The sequence below is a fragment of the Lissotriton vulgaris genome, chromosome 4_1, assembly GCF_964263255.1.
Source record: "Lissotriton vulgaris chromosome 4_1, aLisVul1.2, whole genome shotgun sequence".
Classification (NCBI taxonomy): Eukaryota; Metazoa; Chordata; class Amphibia; order Caudata; family Salamandridae; genus Lissotriton; species Lissotriton vulgaris.
Window position 1 is genome coordinate 1,777,110,994 of NC_141691.1, and position 15,509 is coordinate 1,777,126,502.

Genomic DNA, 15,509 nt, shown 5'->3' on the forward strand with positions numbered 1-15,509 from the left:
AGATGATCTAAGGCGTCTTGCAGGAAGGTACCAACGAAAATACTGCTGAAGAAAAGACGGCCCTAGGCCTCGCAAGGCCTTAAATACCGTGCAAAGAGCTTTAAAAGAAATCCGCTTTCACACCGGGAGGCAGTGAAGTTTCACCAGCTCCTGGGTGACAGAGGCGTACTTAGGAATGCCTGTAATCAAGGGAGCTGCAGCATTTTGCAGAACCTGCATTTTATTCAGGATGCCCTATTGTGCATTAAGAAACAAGCTGTTACAGTAATCCAGGCGTGATAGTACCAGCGTGCTGACGACTGTTTTCTTGCAGCTTTCTGGAAGGAAGGGGAGAATTTGATGGATTTTCTTGATAAGGAAAAATATGGAGGAGGACAATGCATTGACCTGAGGTCCAAAGGAAAGCTGGTCATCCATCAGTACCCCTAGGTTCTTAACCTTGGACACAGGTATAGGGACATTGCCCATGCCTTCAGGCCACCAATTTGGACTCCAGAAATTAGCGTTTGAACCAAACACTATAACTTCTGTTTTTGCCGAGTTCAATTTCAGGCAATTTCCGGCCATCCAGTTTCCCACTACGAACATGAAATCCTGAAATTTGTTTGCAACTCCATCCTCTTTGCCAGGTAACTGTGTCACCACTATCTGGTTGTCGTCGGCATAAGAGGTAATTTCAAAGCCAAAAGCCCGAATTACTGGAGCTAGTGAGGTAACATGCATATTGAACAGAGTGGGGCTCAAGGACGAACCCTGGGGCACCCCACAAGGTAAAACAAACGGTATAGAATCGTATTCACCGAGTGCCACACTCTGAACTCTGTTGGTGAGGAAAGCTTCCAGGATGTCAAATGCTTTCCCTTGTACCCCACATGCCTTCAAACGGTCCAACAATATTACATGGTGGACTGTATCGAAGGCCGCGGAAAGGTCCAAAAGCACTAGCGCTGCTCTCCCCTCAGCATCGACTACTGCTCTGATCTCCTCAGTAGCTTTGATTAATGCTGATTCGGTGCTATGGCTGGCTCTGAAACCATGTTGCGATGGGTCTAACGCCTGAGTGGCCATTAAGAAGGCACTGAGTTGGGCATTCATCACTTTTTCTATGACTTTAGCTGGGAGGGGGAGTATCGCTATAGGGCGATGATTGTTGGGGTCCCTAATATCCAGATTTGTGTTTTTTTTAATAACGGCAAAATTGATGCTCGTTTCCAACAAGACGGAAAGTCTCCGGTCGCAAACATGTTATTGAACAAGGCCGTCAACAATGTGGCAATCGTGGTTGAAGCCAACTTAATAACAGCTACCGGACATGGGTCTGAAGGTGAGCCTGATTTTTTCACTTGAAGCAGTCCCTTTATATCCTCAACCTTCACTGGGGTAAAACACTCCAAGTTTGCCCCCAGGGGATATTCGGTAGTATTTTCGACTATAGTCAGCCGGCGCTTCAACATATCCAGGCCGGAAAAGGCCTTGAAAATGGTCTCTACCTTGTTTGAAGAAAACTTTGCTAACTCCTCACATAGCTCAAGGCTAGGGGGCGTAGCTGCGGGTTTGGGAGAGGCCAAACAGGAAACTGCTTTGAACAGTTCTTTTGCCGAATTTTTAGCTAGGTTGATGCGGTTGGTGAAGAAGCCTTGTTACGCTGCTATCACCATTTTTTATAAACTAGCAGGCTGTCTTTAAATGGCCTTTTATCAGTGTCCTTAGACTCTTTGCACCATATCCTTTCCAGTCTCTTGCAACCTAATTTCTGCTTTCTGAGTTCTTGCGAGAACCAGGGAGCTGAAGGCTGCAATCTGGTGGGGAGGCAGAGTTTGGGAGGGGCAAGAGTGGCACAGGCCTTTTCAATCCATTTTGTGTAAGCCAGAGTTGCCGCCTCCACCTCCAGTGGAGTACCTCTATAGATGTGGTCAGGAGATCCTCCAATAGTGACCCATCTGTTTTATTCCAGGCCCTAAAGATCTTAGCCGGTTTAGGTGTTCGATCAGACCTCTGTGGCCTCAGCACCGCGATAGTAAACAATACGGTAGCATGGTCTGACCACATAACCGGTATTGTGTTTGTAAATTCTAGGGCTGAAAAGTTAGAAAAGATACCATCCAAGGTATGGCCCGCCTTGCGGGAAGATCCCTTCATCAATTGCTTTAATTCAGCGCCTTCCATCAAATTAATTAGTGCACTAGTATCAGCATCCAAAAGGTTTTCTAAGTGGTAATTAAAATCCTCTAACACTGTGAAGGCCTTGGCGCACAAGCCCTCCTCCAAGATGTTTCCCACTGGGCTAAGAAAAGTATTTTTCGGACCCGGAGGTCTATATACCAGACATCCTCTAAAGGAATGGTGATTAAAAAGAGTGAAGTTGAAGGCTAAGGCTTCACACATATCCAAGACTAGTGGTTGAAAATTAACATTAAGAGAGTTGTGGTATATTTCTGCCAATCCCCCCCCTTTCCTATGTGATCTGTCTAATGTGAAAATGAGAAAGCCTGGCGGGGTGGCTTTAACTAAATCCGGACCAGAAGCCTCATCAGTCCAGGATTCAGTGATAAACGCAATTTTCTATTCATCCAGCATTAGCTCAGTGCAATCCAGACAGTGCTTCACCAATGATCTAGCGTTCAATAAGAGGCATTTTAGATTTTGCACTGTTCTCCCAACTCCCTTTTCTTTGGCTTTAAGCAAAGCCTGGATCGGGGACATTAAGATTGCGGGAATAGGCATAGTACAGGCTGGGCAGGTCAAAGAACTTGTTATTAGGCCTTTGTCAAGTTCCAAACATATACAGTTTGTTTCCCTCCTTGCAACATTGAGCCTTTTGAATGTATCCGCATCATAAATATTAATTGAAGGTATCCAGCGATTACAGACATCAGGGGTCCTGGCGCTAAGCGCGGGCCAGGCATGCTCGTGCCAGCCCTGCTTTTACCTAGTTGAGCGGTGGAGGACTAGAGCGCTGACCCTGGACCACATCCAAGATGGAGTCCGTCCGGGTGCCTACACGCCCGAGCTCCTTCCTCTTGAAGCCTCAGGAGCTGACTGGGATCAACTTAGCAGCGCACAGCCCAGGCAAACATTAAAAACATGCAAACTCCGATTTTAAAAGACAAAAAATTAAAATGCAGCGAAAAATAGTGCAAAATGCAGATAAGCGCTTTAAAGGATGACTGTTGCAGCCTAACCTCAGGAGTATACAGATTAAAAAGATATAATCATAAAAGTGGAGTACTTACAAACATATACATAAATAAACAGTTAAAATAACTCAAATATGATGAAGTAATATATCCGTATTAAAACTAGAATCTTGCTTTGTTACAAATTAGTTCTTTAAAAAGCATTGGGAGGCCCTTCCGATTTCTGAGTGAAATTACGATATGCCTTGCGAATAAAAATTGTGAAGGCTATGTTTAAAACTGTGTTTTCTGGAGACAGAGCTGCAATAATTGCCTGTCTACAGGTCCGGATTCCCAGCCTATTCCACTCAGTTTTCAGCTTATGTCGGCGATGTGGCAGTAGTGCCAGGCAGAGACATACTACATGCTCCGAGGTTTCATCCGTCTTACCACACCCTCTGCACAATAGATCATCTGTCATTCGGCACCAGGAAGGTAAATTCTTTCAAAGTTGCCAGTCACCCAACCTGAGAGCCATAAAGCTAAGTTTTAAGTGCAGGGAGTAGGTGCAAGACAAATAGGAAGGAAGGGAGGCCGACCCGTAAGAATCTATTATTGCCCATGCATGTCTGCGTTTAGAAAAGAGAGCTTTATCAGTGATTTGGGACCTCATTCGTATACGTTTCTTGATGCTAATTTTAAAAGCTGCTTTACTGGGGTTAAGATCCCATAATTCACCCACAGACACTTGCTGGACACAGTCCTTAAAAAAATGGGCGTAGGAGCCGCCTAGGTTTTTCTGAGAAATGTCTAGCCAAAGTAGTGACTCCAAGCACCCTGGGTCTGCCTGCCTGAGTTTGTGGCACAGATTCAAGTAAGGGCCAGTGTTTGAAATGTCGTAATTTAATAAACCCAGTTCTAATCTAATCTGAGCGGCAGAAGCAGCTTTAGGCAAGTGAAGAGCTTTTTTGTAAATTTTAGTCACATGTTTGTTTAAGTTGGCGTTAAATTTTCTCTTAAAAATTTCTATGCCATAAGACAGGGTAGGGCCGATTTTTGCTCTCCTGACTTCCAACAGAGGTGATAAACTCGGGCCAGACAGTTTTTTTCAGAGCTTACAAAGGTTCACCTGAAGATTCATGGCTTTTTATTGATATTTCGCTGCGTTGTTTGGCGAAGGTACCCCTAGTATCAAAATTGACCCCTAAATATTTATATGTTTTTCCTATTGTAAGACACGTGTTATTGTATAGCCATCCACCACCAAGGTTGCGTTTCCTGCCGAAGGTAACCACTTGGGTTTTCTTTAGGTTAACCTCTAAATTATTCAAGGAGGTATAACTGTGTAGTTTATTTAGTAGCCTTTGCAGCCCTACCCGGGTGAGACTTAAAAGGACCAAATCGTCAGCATATAGAAGATTGCTTATTATCTCTCCACCCATCTTGGGAGGATGGCTGTTTATTTCTTCTAGGGTGGCTGGTAAATCTGCTATAAACAGGTTAAAAAGTAGTGGGGCCAGCACACATCCCTGTTTGACACCTCTCGTTGTCATGATTATCCGAGAGAGATGTGTGCCAGTCCCCAACTTTAAATTTTATCCATGTGCTGGTATTCAGTTGAATAATCGCCTCCAGAAGTTTAGCTGGGATCGCTCATTTTTTTTAGCTTGATCCAAAGAGCAGCACTCGGGACCCGATCAAAGGTGGCTTTAAAATCTACAAAGCAGCATAAAACAGACCTTGATGTAATAAGTGCATTATCAACAATTATAGACAATGCCAGGAGATTAGTCGTGGTGCCAGAGTCAGCAGTAAAGCGAGTTTGATTCCTTGGGATCAAGTTATTCTGCTTTACCCAGGTTCTCAGTTCCTCCAATAGAATACTTGCAAAATGCTTTGCCTCAATGTCAAAAAGGGCGATTTGTCTGTAATTGGTTGGGGACGCATGAGATCCTGACTTATCAGATGAAATATTGCGCCACTCCGGAATGATTGAGCTTCTTAGTGCAAAATTGAAATGAGTAGTTAAATATCCTGACCAAAGGTTGATATTTGTTTTGAACAAAATCTGTGGTAAACCATTTGGACCAAGCGCTCCATCAGATCTTGCTTTTCTTAGTACTTTTGTGACCATGTCTTGAGAAATCAGTAGATCCCCACTTAAAGATTCCGAGAATTCGATGGAAGTGCTCCAGCTCTTACTCGGGCTTGCTTTCGTGAGGTTGAGAGGACAGATGTCTGTAGAAGCTGATCCCTCTGTGGCCCTAAAGTGTTCAGTCAAAAAGGCAGACCAGTCGGCTTCTGCAATGCTTGCACACCCAAATGAGGGTAGCCTAGAATGTTGGCGATGGATTAAAGCCCAGAATTTTCTTGAGTTGCGATTTTTGCTCTCCCATAATAGTTTGCACCAGAAGTGAACTAAATAAAGTAGTTTATCTTTTTGTTGAGCCTGCCTAAATCTTTTTTGGGCGGTTTTATACACGTTCAAGAGCTCACTGTTCCCAGGAGATTTCTTTAGAGCACGCATGGCATTGTTTCTGGTTTTTTTAATTCCATAGTTTGGGTTGAAATCAAAGTCTGGGGGCTGAGAGGAGCCTTATGAGTGGGCGGTTTAGATGGAAAAAGGCTTATCAAATGAAAACAGAAGGTGGACCAGGAAACAGTAGGGGAGGCTGCCAAGTCAATGCCTCCTGTTGTAAAGGCCAAACATTCCTTCATGACAGTAGGGCAGATGTCTTCACTCCATCTAAGTTGTTTAAGGCTTTCGGTGTAAATTCCTTCACAGGTTGTAGAAGCGGATTTGTGATACACTGGCTTTACATTGAAGGTGGCAACTTGCGGTCGATGGTCACTTTCCGATCGGGGATAAATGGTGTAGTTTACCAGATGTTGAAGCAAGGGCATGCGCAGCCAGCCCTGACACTGTTGGACATAGGGCGTTGGCGCCCTGTGAGGGGCCAGTTGGCCTGGGGACAGTTTCCATGAGTTGTGCCCTCGCTTGGGGCACCCTGTGTTTATGCTGGTAATTGCATAATGTATTTAGGCTTGTGATGCCTAATGTGATTCTTGCACAAGGTGATTTGTGCATACTGTGATTTATGTAGGTGCACAGGACATGTGAATTGTGTGCTGTGTTTATGCACCGTGATTTATGCCTCTACGGGGTTTATGATTATGAGATTTTTGCATACTATGATTTCTGTTGCAGGATAATCCTAAGTACAGTGGTTGTCAGTAATTACTGCTGTTGTTCTACATCTAGTATTTGTACTTAATTTTTATAAGTCCTACATTTGCTATATGCCACTTTGTGATTGTTCTGACTATGGGCCAATTGGCCCTGTCTTGTGTATATATTCCCCTGTAGATACTGCTCAGTGTCAGTTGGCACAGTGTAAATTGTGTGATTATGATCTAATGTGTTTATGGTAATACAAAGGCTATTTTTATATATAACTTTTGTGGAGTTCCTTTTGTTGTGTGCCTAGTGTGTTGCTGCTGTGTTTGTGTGTTGTGCAAACGCTTTACACATTGCCTCGAGGGATAAGCCTGACTGCTCGAAACAGGCTGCCAAGGGGGTGATCAGGGGTTATTTTTGGCTTGTAACTCCCAAGCTCTGACCAGAGTGGTGGTCTCTGCCTGGCTTTAGTGCAAACCTTAGCCAACCAGAGATCCCATTTCTAACAAATACCACACACCCTGCTCTAGTGGTGTTTAGGGTCTACCTTAGGGTTGAGTTATACATATTAAAAAAGAAATTTATGCCTGGCAAAATGTACGCCAGGTCGAAATATCAGTTTAAAACTGCACTTCAGGCAGCAGAGGCAGGCCTGAGACACGTTTTACAGTCACAATACGTGCTGAGGCCCACTAGTAGCATTTAATTTACTAGCCATGGGTACATATATTATCCTTTACTAGGGCCTTATGAAAAAATGTACTGTACCAAACAGGTGTATGCCAAGTTGACCATGTTTAGAGGAGAGTGCACAAGCACTTTGCCACTGGGAGCAGGGGTAAGTGCAAAGGTCCTAATGCCAACAAAAAGAAGCGCAAAAAAGTAATGGAGGTAAGGCAAAAGGTTTGGGCGAATACCATGCCAAAGATGCCAGATGTAACAGGTACACTCTTCTAACCCTCGAGAATTCATTTTCAAATAAGCGGTTGAGAATGAGAATTGCATATTACTGAACAGATCCTCCTATGAGCTCACGTCTCTCTTTGTGTCATGCAATTCATGAACCAAATGGATTGGCTCTTTTTCAATTCAGTTAATTTGTTAAAATTTTATCTTCTTTAAGGCAACTGTGAAACATGAATAATAAAGTTTGAGGAATGATACAATACACACCAATTAAAGAAAAGAAAAGAAAAAACTGCTTTTTTTCCCCATTGTGCATATCCATATCACACACAACTTCACTGCCAATTTAAGAAACCACATATATTTTGCAGGTAAAGTGAAGTGTTTGTTATGCTCTGCTTTGATGACATTGAGTAGTTATGCTATGGAGTAAAATCTGGATTTGCACTGATGTGAAGGCATGTTTGCATGCTCAATTTTTCCTTTTGTTAAATTGTATGGCCACAAATCCTTTAGCATGAACACTAATAGAAATTCTAAAGGCTTTCCAGGGCTACTTCTGCAGACTTGCAACTGTCACAAATTTTCAGGTATTCTCTTGGAAACTTTTGAGAATCTCTAACATACAGAAATCTGCACCCAAGCAAGTTAATGGACATCAGAGTGCAGTTTTCTAAATGTGTCTGTGAATCTGCAACATTTTCTGCTAAATTATTTATTCTTTCTTTCCTCTTTTTACTTTTGAACTATAGATCTCTTCTGGTGTGCTGTACAATCTTCACCTCCAACATATATGCCTGTCTGTCACATTTCTTCCATCTTTTAGCTTATTCTGTGACATTGACTCCCTAGCTACATCAACTGTTAGTTAGGGACTACTCACATTTGTGAATTGAAATCTGTTTTCTTGTTGTATGCTTTCATTGCTTAAGAGCAGCAATCATTTTCAATATTTTCCTGTAATGAGTTTTTAAAGTTCAAGTGCTTCAAATCTGAAATCCAAAGAAGGGAATCTCAATCTATGTAGACAGAAAGCAACAATTACTTACGTTCCTTGCTTGCATTAGTGCCCATGGCACCCATATCGTGTGACGTTATCACAAACATTTGGATGCAAACCTTTGGGATCAATTGTAAATCAGCTAACCTTTTAAGGAAGATCTGAAAACAACATAGATATTTCAAGTCTGGCGAGCCCAGACGCTCCCACCTTACTAAAGTAAACACATGTTTTGGTGTTTGTCACTTCCATTGACACACTGTGGAGGCTGAGGAATTTGAAAATCCTTGCTAGATCCTGTTTTGAAGATCTGACAGATGTACTTGTCTGACATTTAAAAAACTCTACGCACATACGTAAAGAGCCTTTGGCGCAGTCCTCTTCTGACTCCTCAAGCGTCATTTACATTTTGTTTCTCCCCATGATGTCATACAGCCTGAGGCCTGGGGTGAGACCATTTCTGCCATTGGCTCTATTGCAATGTGAGTGGCTGCGTTTTGCATGATGACTTGTAGGAACCTGCCACAAATGAGTGCCCACCAGGCCTGGCTGAGTGAGGTAGTCATTTAGGTTTCCACTGATAGATCCTCTTTCATTTCTTGTCTTCTTCTTCCTCCCCAGACAGTCCTAGAGGCTCCCTGATTTGACTTTCATTATTTTCATTTATCTTGCACGTGATTGTTGAGTTTGTGTGTCTGTTAATTGTGGATGGTCAAGTAGGCGAATGCAGAAATGAATCAGTGGGTGGGTGGATTTATGTTTGAATACAAGGATGAGTAGCAGAGCCAATGCATGATGACGTATTGAGTACCTAAACACATCAGTGACTGAAAAGACACATTCAATTTTAAGCCAAGCCAAATGGCATTGCCAGTGCTTGTTCACAAATTGATGTGTAAGCAGTGCCTTCCATGATTTGTTAACAAAGCAAGAGACAGCACATGCTGTGTTTCTGAGCTGCATTGTTTGCAGCCTATGTTCCACTGGGGCCAGATCAAAAAACACTTTTAACTGGTGCTTTTCCATGTCATTGGTGGTGAGTAAAGCATTACTTGGTGGAAACACCTTTTACTACCACATTATAAAAGCAGATGTCTGAAGGTGGGACTTTATTGTCTTACATGTTTTAAACTATTTGCTGTATTGAAATGATAAAGTCAGGCCCCATGGCGGGCCAACCCCAGATGCCCTGCACTTATTCATTAAGTCGCTTTTGCACAAAGCACTTTTACCAGTACACCTGTACATCGTTGCCGGCTGTCCGAACCAGATTGCTGCCAAGCATTCGACTAAGAGCCTAAATGGCCAGACCAGGCTGCTAATCACAGGGCCGCAACAGCTACCAGCCACTACCTTTAACCTTTAATTTCTAACTTAATTTATGCCTAATTTTCCATGAAACCTAGCACTGTCAAATATTTGCACGATAAGCACATCATGCACTTTCCTGTATTAACTAAGTGCGAATTAACCAGTGCCTGGTCTCTAAAGATTATAGATCTTGATTCAACTCTGTGCACACAGACCCTGCCACTTGCTGGTAAGGATAGCACAATAACATATGTGCCTCATCCGAGTATTCAGGCTTTGTATAACAAAACAGTCTGCCTAATGTTTTCCAGGCGAATATATGTTCAAATCCTGCATTCATTGTCTCTGCAGGGAATCACAACGCAGTCTTCACAACAACCGTGTTGTGATTCTGCATACCTTTACTACGCAAGTCGGAACAACGACTTGCGGAAGGTGGGTCCTGGAAGTTGGAATAGTATAATTTACTATTCCAACTCCAGTCAGTGCGGACACTAGGGAAGGTGTTGGTTTTTAAATCCAACACCTCCCCCCTCTGCAAGTCGTTGTTCCGACTTGCGGAGTAATGGTATGCGGAATCACAGACAGTCAGTGTAACGACCGCGTTGTGATTCCCTGTGGGGAAACGCTGTTTACCTTTCCAGGCTGCTCAGCTGTCAGATCTTAAGTCACCCATGCACATGGCATTTTTCTTCGCACTTTAAGAAGTGAACCCGGACAACGCTCAGGCTAATTTTATGGCCATCAATCATTAACCGCATTTTAAAACCTTTTATCTTTCTTATTTAATAGTGTGTTTTTACTCTTGAACCCCAACAATGGCAATGAGTCAGGATATGTACTTTTAGTATGAAAATGTATAATTAGATGGATGTTTGTAATGGTTTTAATTAACTGTACAATACATAAGGGGGCCTATTACTAAAGTGGAATGTACGAGGGCTGGGAGCCATTCAGAATTGCCACTGCATTCCTGCACTCCTCCTTCGCAACCAGATGCACATCGCGTTTCTTCAAGAGTCCCATCTCACAGATCCTGAAACGCAGAAGTTACGGAAGAAATGGAGGGGTAGCATTTATTCCACAAATTACTCTGCCTTCGCCAAGGGGGCAGGAATCTGGGTAAGACATGGGACTCCGTTTATTGAGCTTGAACGCTGGGCAGACGACCAGGGAAGGTATATGCTTGTGAAAGGTACTGTGGATGGTTCCTTGGTGGTCCTGGGGAGCATCTACGCACCAAACGTTGAACAAGACAGATTCCTGGGGAGACCGAGTGTGGCTTTGGCTGACTGGGACGGAATTCCTTGGGTGCTTGGAGGGGACTGGGATGCAATGCTAGACTTGGGATTGGATAGATCCCACCCTCCACTACAGGCCTCTGCAGCATGTAAACTGACTGAGCAATTCACCTCCGGGGTTGACGGGTGGACACTGTCTGATGCCTGGTGGGCCCTCCACCACACACATAAGGAATACTCCTTTTTCTCCCCAATACACAATCTCCATACTAGAATAGATCGGTTTCTATGGTCCAGGTCTCTCCTCACTACAATAAAGGTGGCAGAGTATTTGGCTAAGACCTTTTCTGATCATAGGCCCCTGAAACTTAAACTCCTGTGGGGCAGGGTACTGACACCAGTGTCCACCTGACGATTGAACCCCCGTCTGCTCAAGGATAACCCCTTTCGTATGTCATTAGCTACCACTATATTTGACTACTTGACTATTTGAGGGAGAACTGGAATGCTGCCTCCTCGAACCTGATAGAATGGGACGCCCTGAAGGTAGTGGTCAGAGGAGTGACGATAGGGCAGCTGGAGGGGGCCAGACAAGAGGTGCATCATAAACTATGTGATGAGGAATACAGGCTGCAGACCCTGAAGACATTGATGGCCCCATTACCCAACACAAGGTACGGGCAGCAATTAAGAGCCTGAATTGCAACAAAGCACCAGGCATGGACGGACTTCCGGTGGAGTTTTATCTAACTTACTCGGAACTCCTAGTGCCGGTCTTGGAGATGGTCTATAGGGTGGCCTTTGACACTGGTCGCCTGCCTGACTCCACTATGCAGGCACTGGTCGCTTCCGTTCCTAAGCCGGGATGAGACGCGCTAGACATGAGTAATTATAGACCCCTATCCTTGCTTTCCACAGAGTATAAAATTCTAAGTAGGGCCCTCGCCACTCGTATACAATCACACCTCCCCACACTTATTCACCGGGATCAGTGCAGATTCCTTCCAAATCGCAGTACTTTCATGAACACCCGCAGACTACATTCTATAATGGCGGCTACTTTGCATGATTGCCTTTGAGCGGGATGAATAGCGCTTGACTTGAAACACGCATTTGATTCCCTTTCCTAGGAATTCATGTTTGAATCTCTGAAATGGTTTGGTTTTCCGGACCACTTTTTGAAATGGGTCCGCCTATTGTATACATCACCTATGGCCAGGGCACGTACTGGCCGATACATTTTGGAATGCTATGAGTGCACAGAGGTATGAGACAGGGCTGCCCCCTGTCCCCTCTGTTGTTTGTGATTGCCCTTGAACCACTGGCTTCAACCCTTAGGAGTACTGCGGACCGTCTGGGCATCCCCATCGCTGAGACTCAGCACCTTATATATATGTATGCGGACGACATCCTCTTATACCTCCGCGACTTGACAGCCGATAACACCCCACTATTTGATATATTTGACACATTTGAGAAACTGTCAGGACTAGCGAGAAACCCCATGAAATCGACCTGCTTCTTCTTCCAAGAAACGCCACAATTAACTCACATATGATTTGGCACTTACTCTATCCCTGTCGCCCCACCACTTTTAAGTACCTGGGTATACAAGTGTATAGGACGCCCGAGGATCAGATAGACGGTAATATTCTATAATATAATCTGCAATAACGAGGCTCCGAAGTAGTGTGGGGTTCTGGACTTCTCTGCCCCTGTCGGTGATGTTCAGAATTGCCATTTCAAAAATGGTTATGCTCCCCCGCCTTCTATATTATTTTGTGAATGTACCGGTGACTCTCCCTCAGTCTATTTTTAATACGCTGAATACTATCTTGGTCACTTTGATCTGGGGTAATGGGCGGAGACAAATTAGTCTTCGGAAACTCCAGCTGGGGACGACGGCAGGTGGCATGGGATTTTCGGGGATACTATTATGTTAGTCAGCTACAGTGGCTCTACTATTGGACTGCTGGTAGAAACCTACACGAAATAGGCTTCACGCCGGAGAGATTGGATCGTGGGGAGCTTTATTCTTTGTTGTTGCCCAGGGCCCCGATTCCCCCAACATGTCCCCCCTTGCTCAAAACAGCACTACATTGCTGGAAGAAAGCTCTTGCCTATACATCAGCGGTGCCACCTTAAGCGGCGAATATTCCTTTACTGGGCATCTTCACACCACAAGGTAGACTCACATGCACCAGACTACGCGGATGGACGAATAGTGGGGTTGAGGAGGTGGGTTCCTTTTCGGGGACGATACTCTGTTGGACCACGAATCCTTTGTGCGGATTACTGGGGGTCCACAACGCCTATATTTGCTACATGCCACGGTGTCGCACTACATTAGAACCACATGGGCACCGCAACAAACCATACCCACACAGCATGAAGTAGTACAGCTCTTATATTACATGGGACCGGGAGGCCATCTAGTGCGCTGGCTCTATTCTGGCATTAGGTCACATGTAGCAATTTCACTCCTGACCCTCAGAACTCGCTGGGCAGAGGACTCTGATACGGAAATTATGGACAAGGCATGGCCGACCATATTAGAACATCCCAAAAGAGTATCACGCAATGCCAGACTTCAATTTATTCAAACGATGGTGCTCTATCGATCCTATCTGACCCCTAAGACAATACATCATATGTTTCCAGACTCCCCTCACAGTTGTCCTCGTTGTGGAGGTGACAAAGCGGACTTCATCCATATGATGTGGTCTTGTCCTCGATTGTGGAGTTATTGGACAGCGATTCGCCACGCCCTTACCACGGTGACCCAACTACCGGTCCCGGACGAGGCCTTACTCTGCCTTGCGGGTCTACGTAGACGTTTGAAGGCGCACAAAGCTAGACTGAAATTCCTAGACCTTGCACTTATTTTGGCTAGTAGGGCCATAACTATGCTGTGGAAGTCACCTAGATCCCCTGTGGTTACTGTATGGCAGACAGACTTAGTACAATGGGGTCGGGCTGAAGGAACTGCTCTTAGGACGGAGGACGAGAAAGGGCTACGAAAGCACCCTATAGCTTTGGAATGGGAAACCATGCTCATTGGATTGTAAGCACTTGATTTAGTCCCATCACAAGTGGCAGGGTCTCAGTAAGGCGCCTACCTTCCCAGACATTTCCTGTCATATAGGCCCTCCGACGGACACGGGTGACTGTATCTGTTCCGTGTAGTTTGAGTTTGAGTTTGAAAGGTTTTCTAAAGCGCTCATACACCCAGCGGTTTCTTGGCGCTACCTGGTTACTGCTACTCAGGGAGCAGAAAGGTTGGGGAGTCTGACCATTTTAAGATGGGAAGGATTGGGTGAAGAGAAAGGTCTTGAGGCCTTTACGGAACAGAGGGTACTGGGTGCAGGTTCTCAAGGAGGATGGGAGGGAATTCCAAAAGGTTGGGCCAGTGGTCGAGAACTTGGAGCCCCCCCACTTCTTCCGTTTGAAAGGGGGGACCACGAGGAGGTGGTGGGAAGAGGATCGAAGATTTCTCGAAGGAGTGTAGTTTTGAATGGCTGAGTTGATGAAGGCAGGGGCAGCGCCTGTCCGGGCTTTAAAGATGGTACAGCCTAGCTTGAATAAGGCACGTTGCCGGACAGGGAGCCAGTGCAGGGAGAGGAGGAGAGGTGTGACGTGATGTGATTTTGGTAAGTTGAAAACCAGCCGAGCGGCTTGGTTTTGGACCAATTGCAGACGCTTCATAAGGTAGTCGGGCATGCCATGATAGAGGGCATTGCTGTAATCTAGGCGAGAAGTTACCATGGCCAAAATTATTGCGCTTGAGCGCCTCGGAGGAGAAGAATCGTGAGACTCTGCGTATTGTCCTGAGGGAAAGGAAGGCTGAAGATACCATGGCGGAGACTTGAGAGTGTAGGGAAAGTTGGTTGTTGATTTTAAACCCAAGAGTTTTAACGGAAGAAACAGGAGTAGGTGGGGAGCCTAGGGAAGGGGGCCAAAAGGAAGGGGACCAGGGACTGGAGCAACCACCTGTCAACACCAACTCCGTTTTATCGGGATTGAGTTTCAGGTGGTTGAAATTCATCCAGTCCTGGATGAAGGTCATGATGAACTGAAAATTGGTTATTGAGTCGGGGAAAGAAGAGAGGGAAAAGATGAGCTGGAGATCGTCTGCGTAGTTATACACAGAGACCTCCAGTTGCTGTAAAGCAAAAATAAGGGGGGCAATGTAAAGGTTAAATAAAAGGGGGGATAAGGAAGATCCTTGGGGAACCCCACACTGGATGGGTCGAAATTCAGCTGAGTACTCTCCCAGACGAACTGCCTGAGTCCGACCTCTCAAGAAGGAGGATAGCCATAGCAGGGCTGACCCTCCGATTCCCGCCGCCTCTACACGTGAAAGTAAGATGGTATGGTCCACCGTGTCGAATGCGGCGGAAAGATCCAAGAGGATCAGGGCCTGAGGTTGATTGGTGTCCATTCCTTGTCTCAGGTTGTCCAGAACGGATATTATTACGGACTCAGTTGAATGAGCCAGGCGGAAGCCTGCCTGTCTCGGGGCCAAAACACCATGTCTTTCCACAAACTCACTCAAGGTTTTTACTACATGCCGTTTGTGATATTTAGCACTGCAGCTTTAATAGAATCTCAAGTACATCACTAGTCATGTCAATGCACGTGTCATAGAAATGTTCTATTTGTTGTCAGTTGATGTCTGCTGGCACTGTATGTGGATGGGATCTTTTATTCCTGGATTAAACTTCATTTTATGAATTATATTCTCTCCTGGATTTATT